This window comes from Nomascus leucogenys, chromosome 12 (genome assembly GCF_006542625.1).
Source record: "Nomascus leucogenys isolate Asia chromosome 12, Asia_NLE_v1, whole genome shotgun sequence".
In the NCBI taxonomy this organism is placed as follows: Eukaryota; Metazoa; Chordata; class Mammalia; order Primates; family Hylobatidae; genus Nomascus; species Nomascus leucogenys.
The window spans coordinates 82,083,281-82,100,509 of NC_044392.1; the positions used below are offsets into that span (position 1 = coordinate 82,083,281).

At 38.0% G+C, this 17,229-nt stretch overlaps 1 protein-coding gene across 2 annotated transcripts in view; it reads left to right on the top strand.

The window, feature by feature from the left end:
- The window catches only part of EVI5 (ecotropic viral integration site 5), a 275,206-nt gene that overhangs the window by 234,674 nt on the left and 23,303 nt on the right, over positions 1 to 17,229 (top strand). The window lies entirely within an intron of this gene.

Here is a 17,229-nt window from a genome sequence, read left to right on the forward strand (position 1 = left end):
AACTTGACAAAAAGTCAATCCAATTCATACATGCCTCTTGTTTAGGAAATACAAGCTTATTCAAAGACACAAATTAGCTTTGCTCTTAAAAGCATTCTGTTTAAAGAGTTTGAAGTTTAGCAGGTGGCAAACTTCCACCAATGTTTCCAGATTAACTTTTTTAAATCTCCAAGGCAATATGTTTCTCCATGTATTTCTTGCCATTTAAAAGAATGTATAACATACTGTAGTCTGGGAAAAACTGTAATAATCACGTGCAGGGGCAGGGCATGGTGGCTCACACCTGTGATTCCACCACTATGTGAGACGGAGGTTGGCTGATTGCGTGAGCCCAGGAGTTTGAGACCAACCTGGGCAATATGGCAAAACCCTCTACCAAAAAAATAACAAAAATTGGCTGGGCGTGGTGGCTCACTCCTGTAATCCCAGCACTTTGGGAGGCCAAGGCAGAGGGATCACAAGATCAGGAGTTCGGGAACAGCCTGACCAACATGGTGAAAGCCTGTCTCTACTAAAAATACAAAAATTAGCCGGGCGTAGTGGTGCACGCCTGTAATCCCAGCTACTGGAGAGGCGAGGCAGGAGAATCACTTGAACCCAGGAGGCAGAGGTTGCAGTGAGCCGAGATTGTGCCACTGCACTCCAGCCTGGGTGACAGAGTGAGACTCTGTCTCAAAAAAAAAAAAAAAATGCAAAAATTAGCCAGGTGTAGTGGCATGCCCCTGTAGTTCCAGCTACTTGGGAGGCTGAAGTGGGAAGATCTCTTGAGCCTGGGAGGCAGAGGTTTCAGTGAGCCGAGATTGTACCACTGCATTCCAGCCTGGGTGACAGAGTGAAACCCTGTCTCTAAATAAATAATCCCACACAGGATACCTTACTTTATTCAAGACTTTTAGACCACTTTTCAGTTTTATGTTATATTCATAAAGTATAATTGGTGTTCTACCTGTTTTATGCATCTGTGTATGTAATTCCTGCAATGGGTAAAAAAAGAAAAAATTTTTTTAACTTGTTAATGAAAACACATGCCTCTCAATGATAGTAATTTCATTAAGAAACTGGAGTTAATTAATGAAAACATGAACACAAAGATCTAGTAGGAGAGGGATAAGATGCTAGATAAGGAAACCACCTAGAAAAGAAAAAAATCGCAATTAAAAACCAGGTGAGGAAAAATATTCGAACTTTAAAAATGTAAGAAACCAAATAAGGAAGCCTGTTAGGAATATTAACTAAAGTAGGATATGCCTCCAGAGGGTTTGTTAAGAGATTTTTAGGAAAAAATTCGAGTGAGCAGCCAACTTAAAGAATACAGAGTCAATGTAAAACAAGGGATTTGAATCTGGTACTCAGAGGACCAAATAAATATCTTCAAGGGATACATCACACTGGTCAAGAAACAGAACCAGGTGGAATTGTGAAGTCAGTCTTGGATATTAAGCTGCATTAGATGGAATTTTTTCTAACATTGTCCTAGACACAATGAGAAGAGTAGCCCCACTCTCAAGGAACTTTTAGTTTGGTGGGGAAAAGTGGAAAAGTTAATTTGATAAAGACTATATGGTTGGCACTGATAGAGAGTACTTAATAGTTCAGAAATGGGAGATAACACAGCACTTGATTTCATTTATTCTAATTAATGGTTGTTATATCCTCTCTGATGTTCAGAGTCAAGCTGAATTGTGAATTTCTTGACAGCAAAGATTATCTTATTCAGCCTTATATTTCTTAGGGTCTTTTGAAAGTCCTGGCATGGTAGTCTGAACTCATGAATTCAGTCAGTTCTCTTGGTGTTCATATTGTCCCAAATTTGGCCAGTGGGAACTCTTTGAAGCTGGCTCCAGTGTCTTTTTTTTTTTCTACAGCCCCATTAGTCCTTGAACACATCTGTGTTTCCTGGCACTAGATGGCAAGTTTTTTAATAGTACTTTACATTACATGAGTAGAGCTAGATTTCAAATGTAGCCAAAAAACTGAAAAACTGTTTATTAATACTTATCAGTAAATTTCTTTTTTTTTTTTTTTTTTTTTTTTGAGATGGAGTCTCGCTCTGTCGCCCAGGCTGGAGTGCAGTGGTGCAATCTCGGCTCACTGCAAGCTCCGCCTCCCAGGTTCACGCCATTCTCCTGCCTCAGCCTCTCCGAGTAGCTGGGACTACAGGCGCCCGCCACCACGCCCGGTTAATTTTTTGTATTTTTTAGTAGAGACGGGGTTTCACCATGGTCTCGATCTCCTGACCTCGTGATCCGCCCGCCTCGGCCTCCCAAAGTGCTGGGATTACAAGCGTGAGCCACCGTGCCCGGCCTACTTATCAGTAAATTTCGGAAGAGATGGTCCCAACAATTACTCTTTGACAATTGGAATGGAAATATAAATAATGAGAAACCACTTCAAGGGAAACTGGAAGTCAAGGGTTTATGAAAAATAAAGGCAGATGGTGATAAGCATTTTTTTGAAGGAAATGGAGCTAACTATCAAGCCTGTAGTGACAGGTTTTATAGTTTTTTACAGCAATTCTTAAGCAGATTTAATTCAGTAAGGGTGAAAGAGACTTCTCTTTCTTTTAGCATTCCCAGGAAGAGACCGTACTAGTAACATACTCTTATTAGATCCCAGACATGAGAAAATGAAATATAAACATCTAAAACCATTGTAATTATATGTAAACTTTTAGCATAACTGTAGTATTAAGCATATTTATCATTTGAGTGATACTAATAGGATGTGCTCAAATGTGTCATTTAAGTTGATATACGGGATGCTAAAATGAGCTACAGTTTTAAAATCTTGTGAACTTACTCTGGTTTTAGGGCTTGAGTGTTCATTTTTAAATTTTTTTCCATTCATTCAAAAGCTGATTATTCTTACTCTTCATCTAACTCCCACTTTTTTCTTCCATTATCATGTCAGTACTTCTAAGCACATCCATAAAATGGAGAAGGGGGAGGAATAGAAATTCATGCAGTTGCCGAGCACAGTGGCTCATGCCTGTAATCCCAGCACTTAGGGAGGCAGAGGCAGGTGGATCACTCAGGAGTTCAAGATCAGCCTGAGCAACATGGAGAAACCCTGTCTCTACAAAAATTAGCTGGGTGTGGTGGTGTGCACCTGTAGTCCCAGCTACTTGGGAGGCTGAAGTGAGAGGGTCACTTGACCCAGGAGGGTGAGGTTGCAGTGAGCCAAGATCATGCCACTGAACTCCAGCCTGGGTAACAGAATGAGACCAAGTCTCAAAAAAAAAGAAAGAAAGAAAAGAAAAAAGAAATTAATACAATTTATCTGGTTCTTAATCTTAATTCTGGATTTTGGGGTTTTCTTATTTTATTTTATTTTTCTTAATATGTATCTGTTAAATCATTTTATTAATTAAATTAATTATATTCTTCCTGAATATTGATTTTCTTAATCTGTTGAGAACTTCAAAGAGTATATTTTAAGTTAATTGAACATATCTTTTTTTTTGTTTGTTTGTTTTATTTATATATATTTTTTTGCCCAGGCTGGAATGCAGTGGCCAGATCTTGGCTCACTGCAAGCTCCGCCTCCCGGGTTCACGCCATTCTCCTGCTTCAGCCTCCCAAGTAGCTGGGACTACAGGCGCCGGCCACCACGCCTGGCTAATTTTTTGTGTTTTTAGTAGAGACAGGGTTTCACTGTTGTTAGCCAGGATGGTCTCGATCTCCTGAACTTGTGATCCACCTGCCTTAATATATATATATATTTTTAATTATACTTTGAGTTCTAGGGTACATGTGCACAACGTGCAGGTTTGTTACATTTGCATACATGTGCCATGTTGGTGTGCTGCACCCATTAACTCCTCATTTACATTAGATATATCTCCTAATGCTATCCCTCCCCCTCCCTCCACCCCATGACAGGCCCTAGTGTGTGATGTTCCCCTTCCTGTGTCCAGGTGTTCTCATTGTTCAATTCCCACCTATGAGTGAGAACATGCGGTGTTTGGTTTTTTGTCCTTGCGATAGTTTGCTCAGAATGGTGGTTTCCAGCTTCATCCATGTCCCTATAAAGGACATGAACTCATTGTTTTTTATGGCTGCATAGTATTCCATGGTGTATATGTGCCACATTTTCTTAATCCAGTCTATCATTGATGGACATTTGGGTTGGTTCCAACTCTTTGCTATTGTGAATAGTGCTGCAGTAAACATACGTGTGCATGTGTCTTTATAGCAGCATGATTTATAATCCTTTGGGTATATACCCAGTAATGGGATAGCTGGGTCAAATGGTATTTCTACTTCTAGATCCTTGAGGAATTGCCACACTGTCTTCCACAATGGTTGAACTAGTTTGCAGTCCCACCAACAGTGTAAAAGTGTTCCTATTTCTCCACATCCTCTCCAGCACCTGTTGTTTCCTGACTTTTTAATGATCACCATTCTAACTAGTGTGAGATGGTGTCTCATTATGATTTTGATTTGCATTTCTCTGATGACCAGTGATGATGAGCATTTTTTCATGTGTCTGTTGGCTGCATAAATGTCTCCTTTTGAGAAGTGTCTGTTCATATCCTTTGCCCACTTTGTAATGGGGTTGTTTGTTTTTTTCTTGTAAATTTGTTTGAGTTCTTTGTAGATTCTGGATATTAGCCCTTTGTCAGATGAGTAGATTGCCAAAATTTTCTCCCATTCTGTAGGTTGCCTGTTCACTCTGATAGTAGTTTCTTTTGCTGTGCAGAAGCTCCTTAGTTTAATTAGATCCCATTTGTCAATTTTGGCTTTTGTTGCCATTGCTTTTGGTGTTTTAGACATGAAGTCCTTGCCCATGATTATGTCCTGAATGGTATTGCCTAGGTTTTCTTCTAGGGTTTTTATGGTTTTAGGTCTAACATATAACTCTTTAATCCATCTTGAATTAATTTTTGTATAAGGTGTAAAGAAGGGATCCAGTTTCAGCTTTCTACATATGGCTAGCCAGTTTTCCCAGCACCATTGATTAAATAGGGAATCCTTTCCCCATTTCTTGTTTTTGTCAGGTTTGTCACAGAGCAGATGGTTGCAGATGTGTGGTATTATTTCTGAGGGCTCTGTTCTGTTGCATTGGTCTATATCTCTGTTTTGGTACCAGTACCATGCTGTTTTGGTTACTGTAGCCTTGTAGTATAGTTTGAAGTCAGGTGGTGTGATGCCTCCAGCTTTGTTCTTTTGGCTTAGGATTGACTTGGCAATGCAGGCTCTTTTTTGTTTCCGTATGAACTTTAAAGTAGTTTTTTCCAATTCTGTGAAGAAAGTCATTGGTAGCTTGATGAGGATGGCATTGAATCTATAAATTACCTTGCACAGTATGGACATTTCCATGATATTGGTTCTTCCTATCCATGAGCATGGAATGTTCTTCCATTTGTTTGTGTCCTCTTTTATTTCATTGAGCAGTGGTTTGTAGTTCTCCTTGAAGAGGTCCTTCACATCCCTTGTAAGTTGGATTCCTAGGTATTTTATTCTCTTTGAAGCAGTTGTGAATGGGAGTTCACTCATGATTTGGCTGTTTGTCTGTTATTGGTGTATAAGAATGCTTGTGATTTTTGCACATTGATTTTGTATCCTGAGACTTTGCTGAAGTTGCTTATCAGCTTAAGGAGATTTTGGGCTGAGACAGTGGGGTTTTCTAAATATACAGTCATGTCATCTGCAAACAGGGACAATTTGACTTCCTCTCTTCCTAATTGAATACCCTTTGTTTCTTTCTCCTGCCTGATTGCCCTGTCCAGAACTTCTAACACTATGTTGACTAGGAGTGGTGAGAGAGGACATCCCTGTCTTGTGCCAGTTTTCAAAGGGAATGCTTCCAGTTTTTGCCCATTCAGTATGCTATTGGCTGTGGGTTTGTCATAAATAGCTCTTATTATTTTGAGATACGTCCCATCAATACCTAATTTATTGAGAGTTTTTAGCATGAAGGGCTGTTGAATTTTGTCAAAGGCTTTTTCTGCATCTATTGAGATAATCATGTGGTTTTTGTCTTTGGTTCTGTTTATATACTGGATTACGTTTATTGATTTGCATATGTTGAACCAGCCATGCATCCCAGGGATGAAGCCCACTTGATCATGGTGGATAAGGTTTGTGATATGCTACTTTATTTGGTTTGCCAGTATTTTATTGAGGATATTCACATTGATGTTCATCAGGGATATTGGTCTAAAATTTTCTCTTTTTTTGTTGTGTCTCTGTCAGGCTTTGGTATCAGGATGATGCTGTCCTCATAAAATGAGTTAGGGAGAATTCCCTCTTTTTCTATTGATTGGAATAGTTTCAGAAGGAATGGTACCAGCTCCTCCTTGTACCTCTGGTGGAATTTGGCTGTGAATCTCTCTGGTCCTGGACTTTTTTTGTTTGGTAGGCTATTATTGCCTCAATTTCAGAGCCTGTTATTGGTCTATTGAGGGATTCAACAATTCAGCTTCTTCGTGATTTAGTCTTGAGAGGGTGTATGTGTCCAGGAATTTATCCATTTCTTCTAGATTTTCTAGTTTATTTGCATAGAGGTGTTGATAGTATTCTCTGATGGTAGTTTGTATTTCTGTGGGATCGGTGGTGATATCCCCTTTATCATTTTTTATTGCGTCTATTTGATTCTCCTCTCTTTTCTTCTAAGAGTCTTGCTAGTGGTCTATCTATTTTGTTGATCTTTTCAAAAACCAGCTCCTGGATTCATTGATTTTTTGAAGGGTTTTTGTGTCTCTGTCTCCTTCAGTTCTGCTCTGATCTTAGTTACTTCTTGCCTTCTGCTAGCTTTTGAATGTGTTTGTTCTTGCTTCTGTAGTTCTTTTAATTGTGATGTTAGGGTGTCAATTTTAGATCTTTCCTGCTTTCTCTTCTAGGCATTTAGTACTATAAATTTCCCTCTACACACTGCTTTAAATGTGTCCCAGAGATTCTGGTATGTGGTGTCTTTGTTCTCATTGGTTTCAAAGAACATCTTTATTTCTGCCTTCATTTCGTTATTTACCCAGTAGTCATTCAGGAGCAGGTTGTTCAGTTTCCATGTAGTTGAGCGGTTTTGAGTGAGTTTCTTAATCCTGAGTTCTAGTTTGATTGCACTGTGGTCTGAGAGGCAGTTTGTTATAATTTCTGTTGTTTTACATTTGCTGAGGAGTGCTTTACTTCCAACTATGTGGTCACTTTTGGAATAAGTGTGATGTGGTGCTGACAAGAATGTATATTCTGTTGATTTGAGGTGGAGAGTTCTGTAGATGTCTATTAGGTCTGCTTGGTGCAGAGCTGAGTTCAATTCCTGGATATCCTTGTTAACTTTCTGTCTCATTGATCTAATGTTGACAGTGGGGTGTTAAAGTCTCCCATTATTATTGTGTGGGAGTCTAAGTCTCTTTGTAGATCTCTAAGGACTTGCTTTATGAATCTGGGTGCTCCTGTATTGGGTGATACATGTTTAGGATAGTTAGCTCTTCTTGTTGAATTGATCCCTTTACCATTATGTAATGGCCTTTTGTGTCTCTTTTGATCTTTGTTGGTTTAAAGTCTGTTATTTTTGTGTGTGTGTGAGATGGAGTCTTGCTCTGTCGCCCAGGTTGGAGTGCAGTGGCGTGATCTCGGCTCACTGCAACCTCTGCCTCCTGGATTCAAGCGATTCTCCTGCCTCAGCCTCCTGAGTAGCTGGGATTACATGCATGTGCCACCATGCCTGGTTAATTTTTATATTTTTAATAGAGACGGGGTTTCACCATGTTGGCCAGGCTGGTCTTGAAGTCCTGACCTTGTGATCCACCCGCCTCGGTCTCCCAAAGTGCTGGGATTACAGGTGTGAGCCACCGCGCCCAGCCTATTTTTTTTCATTTGATAAGTTGAGTTTTGTTTCCAGATTTTGTGTCTTTGTTCTCTGTCATACTATAGGTGATTGAGAAACTATCATCTTTATAACAGTGGACTTCAGTCAGGAGACCTGGATTCTAGTTCTGTCTTTGTCACTGATTAGCTGGTGACCTTAGGATGCCAGTTCACTTCATATATCCATTTAATCAGTGAATATTTGAACATCTTTTAGTTCACAGGCATTGCCTTAGGCCATGCCTCAGTTTCTTGGTCACAAAGCAGTTATGCTAAATGGTACCTAAAGCCCCTTCCATCCCAGTGCTGTGTTAGATGTATAAAAGTCATAGTTCCAGTTGTTAAGTTTAGACTGATAAGGAAAAGCAGTTTGTGTGGGCAGTACTGTAGTAGAACCACATGGCACCATGGCCTAGAAACATGTCAGAAAATCTGTGATCATGGGGCTGCCTAAATTGTGTATTAGAGAAGGAGTAAAAGATTGCCAGGAAAAGGAGAATAGAGGATATTTCAAGCAGAGAGGCATATATGCAGAGGCTTGGAGTCAAGTAAAGATTTCATAAAGGAGACTGAGAAGGATTAGTATGAAAAGTAGGAGGAAAATCAGTAGAGAGGGGCACTCCTGAAGCCAAAGTGAGAGAGAGACTTGCACTGCTCAGTTTGTTTTTAGAGTGTGGTACCGAAAATAACATTCATAGAGATTGATCTAATGGCTGAAAGTAAAGCTTTTTTAATCAAACAAGAGGAAATCTATAAAATATAATTACTTTCTTGATTGTGTTTTTAAAAATCGTTTGGAATTGTGTTACTTCTGGAGTCTTGGTCCATATGAGGTGTGTTTCAGAGCCAATCTGAATACTGTTATCCACGAAGCTACCCAATACCTCACGCTTGTTTTTAAATTCTCTATGTTCTTAAATATAAAAGTCTTATTTCTTTGACTATACCATGATTTTGAAATATAGTAATTCATTTTTAAAAAACTTTTTTTTTTTTACATCAAGTAGTTTGATTTTAAAATACTAGTTTTTAAAAGAAACAGGCCAGGCACAATGGCCTGTAGACTCAGCACTTTGGGAGGCCAAGGCAGGAGGATCACTTGAGGCCAGGAGTTCAAGACCAGCATGGGCAACAAAGCAAGACCCTGTCTCTTTTTTAAAAAATTAATTAATAATGTTATTTTAAAAAATAAACAATAACAGTATTGACAGTTTTTCAAATTGAAAATGTGCTCCACTAATTTACTAAGTGTCAATTAAAGAGGAATTGATAAAAGATGAATAGGTAGCTCTCTCAGATTTACAAAAACTAAAAATTTAAATTGTGGTTGGGAGTTTATAGTACAGTAAATCATGTGCTTCTTATGAACCATATCTTACAGATGCAGGTGGACATGAGATAGTCAGATTTTCACTCCCCACAAGCTGGACAGCTAGAAATGTCATGCCAATAGTACGTGTCAAAGACTTAGTGCTACTTTGCTGCCTGTCTGATTTAAGTTATTGTGGTCAGTCTGAGGAACCTGTGATATGATAAGATAGCATTCATGAGGTCATGTGGTTTGCAAGTGCCCAATCTTGACTGAGCAGCCTGTGAGCACCTCAGGAGGAGGAAGAGAGGGATACTAACTTTATTTGCAAGCTTATTTTGGGTTCAGTGGCAGAATAGTGTGGGTATGTGGCTATATGTGTATATTACGTATTTTAAAAATTATTTTTCCATCAGGAGTTATAATTTCTGAAAAAAGTGAATACTACAAATGCATTCATCTCTTTCTACTTATTAATATTTCAGTCTAAACCATTAAACTTTTTGTTGCAAATATTTTCCTACTTCATTTTAAATTTTAAATGAAGTTGTAGGAGGTCACCACATGTCTTTTCTGTTGAGGAAAAAACTGGATGTAGATTTATGTTGTTGATGAATATTTTTTAAATATATTAAAAATTATTTCTACATTTTCTAATTAGAAAATTACTTATTTTCAATCTGGTATCCTCTCCATTAGAAACATACAAAATGGCTATCTGATTTTATCTATATAACAGCTTTACTGAGACATTGTTTACATATGATACAATGCACCCACGTAAAGTTTACAATTCAGTGGTTTTTAATATAGTTACAGTTATACAGCTATCATCACAATCAATTCTAGAACATTATCTCTCCAAAAAGAAATCCTGTGCTCATTTAGCTGGTCACTCCCTATTTCTCCCCAAGCCTTATTCCCCCAACCCTAGGCAACCCACTAATCTACTTTCTGTCTCTACAGATTTCCCAATTTTGGACATTTAATATAAATGGAATCATAGAACCTGTGGTTTTCTGTGACTGGCTTTTTTCACTTAGTATAATGTTTTCAAGGCTCATTCATGTTGTAGCATGTGTCAGTGCTTTTATTTATTTTTGTCACCTAATAGTGTTCTACTGTATGGATAAACAGTCATACCTGGCTTTATTGTGCTTTGCTTTATTGTGCCTCAATAAATGGTTGTTATATCCTACTGTGTTTTTACAAATTGAAGGTTTGTCGCAATTCTGCATTGAGCAAGTCTTTCAATGCCGTTTTTCCAACAGCATGTGCTCACTTCATGTCTCTGTGTCACATTTTGGTAATTCTCACAATTTTGTAAACTTTTTCTCTATTATACCTTCTGGTGATCTGTGATCATTGATCTTTGATGTTGCTATTGTAATTGTTTTTGGGTGTCACAAATTGCACTTGTATAATCAAAAGCCAGAAATGATTAAGCTGTGAGGCAGGCATGTTGAAAGCTGAGATAGCCTGAAATCTAGATCTGTTGCACCAAACAGTTAGCCAAGTTGTGATTGCAAAGGAAGAGTTCTTGAAGGAAATTAAAGTTACTACTCCATTGAAAACACAAATGATAAGAAAGCAAAGCAGCCTTGTTGCTGATATGGAGAAAGTTTGAGTGATCTGGATAGAAGATCAAGCCAGCCACAACATTCTCTTAAGCCAAAGCCTAATCCAGTGCAAGGCTATAACTCTCTTCAATTCTTTGAAGGCTGAGAGAAGTGAGGAAGCTGCAGAAGGAAAGTGGGAGGCTAACAGAGGTTGGTTCATGAGGTTTAAGGAAAGAAGCCATCTCCGTCACATAAAAGTGCAAGGTGAAGTAGTAGCAAGTGCTGACGTAGAAACTGCAGCAAGTTATCCAGAAGATCTAGCTAAGATCGTTGCTGAAGGAGGCCACCCAAACAACACATTTTCAATGTAGATGAAACAGTCTTATATTGGAGAAAGATGCCATCTATGGCTTTCCTAGCGACAGAGAAGTCAATGTCTGGCTTCAAAGCTTCAAATGGCCCTCTCATTAGGGCCTAATACAGCTGTTGACTTTACATTGAAGCCAAGTGCACATTTACCATTCTGAAAACCCTAGGGTTCTTAAGAATTATGTGAAATCTACTTTGCCTGTGCTCTGTAAATGAAAAAACAAAGCCTGGATGACTGCACATCTGATTACAGCATGGTAAACTGAATATTTTAAGCCCACTGTTGAAATCTACTGCTCAGAAAAAATGATTTCCTTCCAAAATATTACTGCTCACAAACAATGCAACTAGTCACCCAAGAGCTCTGATGCAGATGTGCAAGGTGATTAATGTTGTTTTCATGCTGCTAACAAAACATTCATTCTGCAGCCCGTGGATCAAGGAGTAATTTCAACTTTCAAGTTTTATTATTTAAGACATCATTTCATAAAGCTCCATTACATAAAAGTACAAGGTGAAGCAGCAAGTGCTGATGTAGAAGCAGCAGGTTATCCAGAAGACATATAGTGCCATATATAGTGATTCCTCTAATGGATTTGGGCAAAGTAAATTGAAATCCTCTGCAAAGGGTTCACCATTCTAGATGCCGTTAAGAACATTTGTGATTCGTGGGAGGAGGTCAAAATATCAACATTAACAGGAGTTTGGAAGAAGTTGATTCCAACCATTTGAGGGATTGAAGACTTCAGTGGAGGAAGTCACTGCAGATGTAGTGGAAAGAGCAAGAAAACTAGAATTAGTAATGTGGTAGAGCCTGAAGATGTGCCTGAATTGCTGCAATCTCATGATCAAACCTGAATGGACGAGGAGTTGCTTCTTAGGGATGAGCAAAAAAAAAAAAGTGGTTTCTTGAGCTAGAATCTTCTCCTGGTAAAGATACTGTGAACATTGTTGAGATGGCAACAAAGAATATTCCATAAACTTAGTTGATAAAGCAGTGGCAGGGTTTGAGAGCATTGAAAGAAGTTCTACTGTGAGTAAAATGCTATCAAACAGCCTCTAATGCTACAGAGAAATACTTCGTGCAAGGCAGAGTGAGGAAGTGCAGCAAACTTTATTGTTGTCTTACTCTAAGAAATTGCCACAACCACCCCAACCTTCAGTAACTGGCCAGCCTGCTGCCACCAGCATCAAGGCAAGACCCTCCACCAGCAAAAAGATTATTTCTTGCTGACTGCTTAGGTGATCATTAGCATTTTTTAGGAGTAAACTATTTTAAATTAAGGTATATACATTGTTTTTAAACATATACTATTGCACACTTAACAGACTACAGTATAATGTAAAGATAACTTTTATATGCACTGGGAAACAAAATTCATGTGACTGGCTTTATTCTGATATTTGTATTTATCCATTCATCAGTTGATAGATAGTTGCTTTATTCCCACTTTTTGGCTATCATAAATAATATTATTTTGAGCATTCATTTACAAGTTTCCATATAAACTTATGTTTTCATTGGTCTGAGTATATGCTTAGCAATCATATGGTAACTGTATGTTTAACTATTTGAGGAACTGCCCTACTGTTTTCCAAAGTAGCAGTACCAGTTTACATTCCCACCAGCTGTGTATGAGTGTTTTGATTTATCCACATTCTTACTAACAGTTGTTATTTATCTTTTCGATGAAGTAGTATCTCATTATGGTTTCGATGTACATTCCTGGTGGCTAATGATACTGAGCAAATGTTTTCATATGCTTATTGGCCATTTATAGCTTCTTCAGAGAAATGTCTTATTTAGATCCTTCGCCTATTTTTAAATTGGATTGTCTTTTTATAATTGAGTTGCAAGAGTTCTTTACATAGTCTAAATATGTGTTCCTTATCAGATACATTATTTCTGATTTTTAAATATTTTTCTTCACTATATTTTTTAAACTGAAACAACTTCAATATGACTAGAATGATTTTCAGCCTTTCTTCTATGGAACACTAAAAGTGAGAGTGGTTGACTTTGTAGATTAAGCTTCTGCTTTTTTGTTTGTTTTTTTGTTTTTTTGAGACAGAGTCTTGCTCTGTCACTCAGGCTGGAGTGCAGTGGCACGATCTCAGCTCACTGCAACCTCCGCCTCCCGGGCCAAGCAATTCTCCTGCCTCAGCCTCCCAAGTAGCTGGGATTACAGGTGCCTGCCACCACGCCCGGCTAATTTTTGTATTTTTAGTAGAGGCAGGGTTTCACCGTGTTGGCCAGGCTGTACTGAAACTCCTGACCTCAGGTGATCCTCCCACCTCGGCCTACCAAAGTGCTGGGATTACAGGCAAGAGCCACCGTGACTGGCCAAGCCTCTGTTTTTATAGGAAAAGGAAATGAGACTTACGGAAAAATTCATTGTCTTAGATATGACACTAAAGGCACAAGCAACAGAGAAGAAAATAGATAAGCTGAACATCATCGAAATTTAAAACTTTTGTGCTTCAAAGATCACCATCAAGAAAGTGAAAAGACAACCTAGAGAATGGGAGAAAAAAATCAAATCATTTACCTGATAAGGGACCTGTATGTAGAATATATAAAGAACTCTTACAATTCAATTATAAAAAGATAAATAACCCAGTTATAAAATGGATAAAGGATCTGAATAGACTGTTTTCCAAAAATGATATACCAGATGGCCAGTGGACACGAGAAAATATGCCCAGCATCATTGATCAAGGGGATGCAAACCAAAATGACAGTGAGATTCCACTTCACACTTACCAGGATGGCTATAATAAAACAGATAATAAAAATGTTGCAAGGATGTAGGAAAATTGGAACCCTCATACACAGCTGATAGGAAGGTAAAATGGTACAGCCACTTTGAAAACAGTATAGCAGGTCCTCAAATGGTTAAACATAGAGTTGCTATATGACCTAGCAGTTCTACTCCTGGGTATATACCCAAGTAACATGAAAATATGTCTACACTAAGACATCTGCATAAATGTTCATAGCAGCATTATTAATAATATTTAGAGAGTAGAAACAACTCAAATGTCTATCATCTGATGACTGGATAAATAAAATGTGGTATATCCATATGATCAATTATTAGGCAATAAAAGGAATCAAGTGCTGACACATGCCACAACATGGATGATAAATTTTCAAAAATCAGTCACAGAAGGCCACATATTGTATGATTTCATTTATATGTCCAGAATAGATAAATTTATAGAGAAAGAAAGTAGATTAGTGGTTCCTTGGGTTTGGAGGGGAAGAGAGGGGTTTTAGGGAATGGACAGCTAAGAGGTGTGTGGTTTATTTATGGCATGATGAAAATATGCCATAAATAGGATTTATTATCCTAGGATTGGTTGTGATGATGGTTGCATAACTCTGTGCATATACTAAAAGCCATCAAATTGTACGCTCTAAATGGGTAAATTGTATGGAATGCAAGTTATATCTCAAAGTCATTTTAAAAATTCATAGTCTTTCTCTTCTGGACAATTTCTTAACCTGGGGCGCATGGATGGGATCTATTAAAGTATTTACAAATATTTTATGTATAAACGTAGGCGGATCTTTGGGAGAATGGGTTCAAGATTTTTTTTTTTTTTTTTTTTTTTTTGAGACAGAGTCTAGCTCTGTCGCCCAGGCTGCAGCACAGTGGCACGATCTCGGCTCACTGCTAGCTCTGCCTCCCGGGTTCCCGCCATCCTCCCGCCTCACCCTCCTGAGTAGCTGGGACTACAGGCGCCCGCCACTACACCCGGCTAATTTTTTATATTTTTATTAGAGACGGGGTTTCACCTGTGTTAGCCAGGATGGTCTCCATCTCCTGACCTCCTGATCCGCCCGCCTCGGCCTCCCAAAGTGTTGGGATTACAGGTGTGAGCCACCGCGCCCCGCCAGGTTCGAGATTTTTTCAGATTTCTTGAGTGGTTTGACACCTAAAAAAAAGTTTTCCTCCATCCCTCAATTATCTTGTGGGAGATATTGGGGGAATTAAGTAAATTAATGCTGGAAAAGCACTTAAAACAGAGCCTGGGACATAGTAAGGGCTAAATAAGTGTTCTTATTGTTCCAGCTATACCACAAAATACTTATACATTATGTAGTCACAGTGTGATATTATAAATGATTAGATAAAATCTAATGACACTACTCCACTGCCTGAGTGACTCACCCATAACCTTCGTGATAAGTTCTAATTCTTTAACATGGCATAAGATTCTTCATAGTTTAGCCCCAGCTTTCTTTCAAGTTTCATCTCTCACCTCTCATTTTGAGACCTATATCCAGCCACACCAAACCACTTGCAGTTTCCTAACACATAATACATTCTCTGGCCTTAGGCTTTTCCCCATGCCACCTGTGCCTGATTTCTCCTCCCTCCACCTCTGCTCATCCTTACAGACCCAACTCAAACATCATCTTACTCCTTCCCTAAGAATTCTCCCTTCTAGCCAGTGTATTGCTTCTCCTGTGGGTTTACTTAACAGTGTGCCACCTTGGAATCGGCTGTTTAGTTTTTTTGTCTTGCCCTTCAGATTTTTAACTGAGGGCAGGAGCCTTGTCATTTGTCTTTGCCTTTCCAGCATCACAACACTTGTCACCTAAACACTAGGTGCATATTTGGTTAATTGATTGATGGACTAAAAAAACACATGATATAGCTTTAGAGAACAATAATTTTCTCTGAACAGAATTCAATCCAAATAGAAAAGAAGTACTTCATTTTCTTGAGGGTGTTTTGCTAAAGGTTTCAATTTTTAAATGCTTCATTTTGCTGAAGGTTAAATCAAAGGAAATCTACATGGTACTTTGATGTAGCTTTAAAAGTTCAGAGTGAAACAAGTGTGAAGTGATTTATTTCCTGTAATTGGTCATAAATTTACATAGAACCTCACATATTCCTAGCCTCCATCACCGTTGACCTTAGAGTACCTTCTAAATAATGTTAATGGTTTCAATTTTATCAAGATGTGTCAGCTGCCAGGAAGAAGACATTCAGTGGCAGTTTCATTTTGTTTGCCCACAGTACTGAATACATCTAAGTATGCACTGTAGAAAGACTAAGAATTCTCTGTAAATGACTCCCCCTCTCTTCTTCTCAGGTAAAAAGTGTGCAGTTGTAAGTTTCTTCAATTCCAAACTTTCCTTTCCTTTCTACCTTCTTTACTTACTAATATGGGTGCATGTTTTTTCCTTCTGAAAACATCAGCTTTAACTATTGCATTATATACAGTTTTACATGAAATCTACAATTTTTTCCATTCTAAATTTTATATTTTTTATGATTTACTTAGTTTAAAACCAAAAGCATTTTCAGCATTATGTACCTAGTATTATTTCAATAAAATTCTTGAAATTTTTTTAGTTTTTTTTTTTCGAGTACTGTAGATGAGAATTTTGGCTCTTGTCTGTGTAATAAAGTGATGAAGAAATCATGACCTCCAGTCGATCACTTTTACTGATTTCCTGTTCTGATTCTCTGGAAATCATTTTGTTTGTGTGGTTATTGCTAGTCTAATCTTTGTCATGTTTACAATTCAGTGTTTAAAGAAGCTGATAATTGAGAATAAATTTTGTATATCATCTCCTGTTACATTTATTTTAGATTTTGAAAACTGAGAAAACTATTAAAGGTATTCTATAAGGAATCCAACAAAATTACTGACCAAACTCTGAGGATGGAAAAAAAAAAAGTAAAGCCTCTAGAACTTAGAAATACAAACTATGTATTATTAGATCTTTCCATGAAAAGTAAAATACATTGTTATTTAAAATTGCATATATTACATATCACTTACAGAAATGCTACATTTAGCTCAAAAAGCTATAGCTCTTTGTTTTATAAAGATTGATTATACAAACTCAAATGTACAAATAGGAGCTTTTACAATCTGATATGACTCAGTCTTGGAAACTTACTGCAACTGTTTTGCAGTTCACTTGGTGTCACATGATTCACTTCAGTGGTTTAAACCCTGTCTAGTAGTGATCAAGGTTCATTTGGTTAGGGGTTTTTTTTGGTGTGTGGATGACTTTTTTCCACTTTGTTGTGGATTGATTGTCTTTCAAAATACCCAATGCAGCCTTTCCTCTTATTCTTTTGAATCTCAGAAAGTGGTAGTTGTCTGCACAGTGCAACCTTCAGTCACACACAGGGGAAATTTTTTTTAAGTTGAA